The sequence below is a fragment of the Salvia hispanica genome, chromosome 6 (assembly GCF_029641045.1).
Source record: "Salvia hispanica isolate PSC_SH4W2 chromosome 6, Shi_PSC_v1, whole genome shotgun sequence".
Classification (NCBI taxonomy): domain Eukaryota; kingdom Viridiplantae; phylum Streptophyta; class Magnoliopsida; order Lamiales; family Lamiaceae; genus Salvia; species Salvia hispanica.
The window spans coordinates 39,253,733-39,258,660 of NC_142697.1; positions in this window are offsets into that span (position 1 = coordinate 39,253,733).

Consider the following 4,928-nt stretch of genomic DNA (forward strand, 5'->3'; position numbering starts at 1 on the left):
CAATTAATTTTCAATCACGAATTGCAAATATCTTATACTAATGTTTATGTGGGCAATATCGAAATGTCGGTTTCTTTTGGGTCATGTAAAGTTTGCAACAATTATAAAAAACCTTTTATTTACTAATTTTCACTTTTTAAGGGTTGTACTTATCTCAAATTAAATTAGTTTGGTTCGTTAAAACTGTCCTCTTCGTTTATTTCACATAATAATGCTTCAAAAATAAATGTTTCATCTACGTTGTTATCTGCATCATTTATCACTCTGCTGACTGCTCTGACTATATTCAATTGTGTCATTTGTGTGCAGAAGAAGAACAAAGAAGGAAAATACTAGGTAAAAAATAAAGACAAGTTTCCAAAAATGTTTATGAAAATTAAATAACGGGCAGCATTTGTATTAATATTTAATGCTTCTGATACTGAATAAAGCTTGTTGGAAAATTATTTAAGACCCACATCCAGCTCTTTCTTCACCTTTAAATTTGCTCCAAAGTAATCGTATAAAATAGTAGTAGTACTATGTTGGGTGACTATATTCAATTGTGTCATTTTATGTATAATTTATGTATATATTTGTTGTATCATTTAATATGGTAGTATAACCAACAATTTTAATTATTATAAAATTAAAAAGAAAAAATAGATTAAAGGCAGGCCATATTTGATTAAAAAACAAATGTAATATCACAAAACGGAGCCCACAGTAGTTTATAGAAATGTTATTTGAATGTACCAAAAGCCAATTGGGTACGGAACTAATGGGCCAACGCGGGAAAGTACATGGGCCGGGCCCACCTTCCTATTTTTCAGTGGCTCACACTTCTAGCCCGCGTTCCTTTCAGCTGGAACCTTATTTTTCCTTTTCTTTTTTATATAGAAAAAAATCAATCAATATATAAAGGGACATTTTTTTGGGAGTCTATGTGGCACACTTTTGAGCTGGAAAATTATCTATTGGGCAACTAAAAGGCAATTATTATTGGATAAAAATTGGTCCAATGAAATGTAGAAAAAAATTGGCTTCTACAAGAAGTTTAAGACATTTATATAGGCACAACATTAATTGAATCTGCATTTTTGTGGACTGATTTTCTGAATTTTGATTGCAGCATAGCAGGGTGCTTGGAATTCGGCGACAGCTCCGACGAGAGGGCGGCAAGCTGAGGGAGACGGGGGTAGCAGAAATGCGGCGGCTGGCCGAGAGGATACGAGGGATCCGGAACCAGAAAGATGGGAGGAAAGTTGAGAAGACGAAAAAGAAGAGAAAGGAGAGAGAGAAGTACAGCGGCAGCGGCGGATTCATTCAAAGATCCGATCTTTACCCGCTAGAGAATAAGAAAAAGGGGAGAGGAAAAGAGAAAAGTGCCAGGAGTCGGGAAATGAGGGAGCTGGCGGGTGAGGCCGCCGGAAGCTGGTGTTTAGCACGATGGTAAGCCCGGCTGCGGTGGCGTGGAGACTGTTGTTTAGTGGGCCGGCGGAGTCGAGAAGAGAAGGTGCCCGGCGGCGGCGGAAAGCAGGTGTTCAGCGGGTTCCACCGATTAGAGGGGAGAAAGAAGGAAATGAGGGAATAGAGGAAGGCGTTGGCATTTCTCGCCATCGAGGTGTGTGAGGCGGCCTTGCGCTACTTTAGCATAGGGTATTAGACTATTAGGCTATTAGCTATAGAAGAAAATTGAAATTGTACGTATACACATTATTAGTTTGGGCTTGAGTGTATTAAATTTTTAGAATTTGGGCTTTTAATAATACAAAATTTTATAATTGAATATTTTTTAATTAGTTAGAATTTTTATTGTGTTTTACAGGCTATATCATGTAACTGTATACATTTTTTAAATTAATTGTTTTTATTTAAGCATATAATTTAAGTAAATATGTTAAAATTATTTATATTCTTAATTAAATTATTTATATAGATTTAATTTATAAATAAAAATTTATAGAGGGGAAAGAAGTTGAAAGAGGTACTGTATACAATAACATCATTAATGTGTGCTAGAAGATAGGGCTTAGAATTTAATTAATTATAGAATATCTTAATAAAACCAAGTATTAATTTTAGTGATTAAAATTATTTATATTCATAAATAAATTTTTATATATATTTCATATCTGAGATAATATAATTCATAATACAAATTTATAGAGGGAAAAGAAGTTGAAAGAGGTATAAAATATTAATGGCATTAATGTGTGCTAAAACATAGGACTTATAATTTAATTAATTATGAAAGATCTGAATAAACCAAGTATTAATTTTAATGTTTAAAGTTTTGTATTCCAATAGTTAATTTTCTGGAAAACCTTCCACTTCCAATTAATTTTCACAAAATCTTTTCTTTTCAAATTTTGATTTATATATTAGAACCTGATGTAGGAAATTAAATAGGAAGAAAGGCGATAATATAATTATACATTTGAAAATCGAAACGTTACTCATTTTACATAAATACCCTTATCACCAATATTAATGCTACTTAACGCTTTGCAGTACCAAAAACTTTTTATTTCAGATTCTACCGTTAATTTCATTTTGAGATTTTTTATATGCACATAGGGTAGTAAGTATGCAGTAGTATGATGGAGTATTAATTATTAGCTAGGTTGTAAATGTAATTTAGTATTCTTTAATACTATTATTATAAAGTTTTTTGAGGTAATTTTATTATAATATTCATAATGATATGCCTATGATGTTTATTAATATCCCTCCTTTCCCAAAAAGTATGAACATTTTGTTCGGCACAGGTTTTAATGCACAACTGGAAAAGTAAGAGAGAGATAGGAAAAAAAATCTTTTAAATTATTGTTAGTGGAGAATGCGTCACACCTCATCAGATATAAATGAATTTTCAAAATTAAAAAGTTCATACTTTTCAGGAACGAACTTAAAGGAAATAGTTCATACTTATCAAGAACGGAGGTATTAATTAGCATAACCGTTACAAATTCATTGTACTAATATTTATACAAATTTAAAACTTTTTACTTTATAATTCAAAATTTATTTTAGAAAATACTTACATGACACAGGCATTCCCGAGGGAAACATGCCAACTATCATAATGGAGGGTTTTCAAGTATAATTAATACTCTCTTCATCCACTTTAAAAGTTTCATTTAAGTTCGGCACGGGTTTTAATAGTATTAGGAATCATTATTCTTTTTGTATAAAGTAATTTTTTTAATTGTTTACAATTTGTATCATTAGTTATAATTGAGTTGATTTTATTTATTTCTACCAGATAAGATAATGTTTTTTATGACTTTGAGTTATATTTTTTTTTTGCTTTTCAAAATATTATGTTTATGAATATTATCATGTATTGAATTTAATTTTGATGACAATGAATTTATTCGTTCAAATAATTTTCTCTCTTTTTTATTGTATTTAAGAATACATTTTCCTTTATTTGTATATCTTATTCTATTTATTTCACGCATGTCCTTTTTTGTTATTTTTTATTTATGTTACTACACCTATAAGTATAATTGATATTAAAATTGTTTCAATAGTATGCTGAATATGAAATGTTTCATTACAATGAGTCGAGAGCATATTGTATAATTCAATAATATGTTTGTTGTTGTTTATAATACTTTTAATTGTTTATAATTTTATTAATATTATTTTTGAATTAATTCATATTCTTTAGAGAAATATATTTTTATGTTATTGTTAATATATCTTTATTTTAATCTATTAAACTGTAAATATATCTTTATTATTTTTGAAAATCTTTTGTCCCGTGCATAGCACGGGTGGTAACACTAGTTAAATTAAATTATGACTTAGACCAGAGAGAGGTTCCGTGATTTTGAAAATTTATTGCTTACAAATTTGGATTAATGTCGATTCCAGAATTCTAATGAATTTGGATTCTTATTCTCTAAATCTATTTTGTACCCACTTTATGTACGATTTGATGTTTGTATAATCAATTCACATTTAGGAATATCGCTAATTCTAACAGCCGTTAGTAAACAATTTTGAATTTTTGATAAATTGTTACAATTTTCCAATAAATTTTGTAAAAAATTTAGTAGTTTAATTTTCAATAATAATTTTGACACAAAAAAAGACGCTTATAAATTTCTGATAAGTTATAACTAACCCAATACTCTCCACCCTTTAAAAACAAAATGCAGCATTTCCCGGATTTTTCATGATATTGAAATGATTTCCCTCTTGGCATTATTATAATTTGTGATCTTATGTACAAAGGTACTTCAACTTTTTTGAACCTCTTTTTTACTCGCGAATGGGGCAACAGTTGGATATGTATCTGAACCATTATTGTTGCAATGTAAGATGTCGCACCATTTGGCGTCCATGAATAAGATTACTTTATCTAAAACATTTTTGCATGTGTTATGATTACATTATTGAATAGTAATCAACTTGTGATAAAGGATAGACTTGTTAAACATAGACAGAAGAGAAAGGAAGAACATAACCAATTGTACAGTTTTGTTATACTACTTCCTTCCCTCCATCTCTAAAAATTTATCAACGTTGTTTCAAAAATATAAAAGAAAATGAGTAAAAGTAATTAGTAAAATGTGTGTCCTACTTTTATATACTAGTATTAATTTTATAATAAAATATGAGTGGAGATGTGTTAGTAGAATGTGAGACTCACTACCAAAAATGGTAAAAGTGAAAGGTAAATATTTTTAGAACAGATGAAAATGAAAATAAATGACAAATTTAGATAAAATTATATGAGTTGAATTTAAGTTTATACCCTTTCATTTAAATTTTCATATTTAGAATTTATGATCATTAAAAAACAAATAATTATAATAAATAATGACAATTAGTAAGTGGAGTAATATTTAAAACAAGATCAATATAAAATAATAACATCATGAATCAATAAATTATGGAACCATTAATAATAAAATCACAAGGAGATGTGAGTA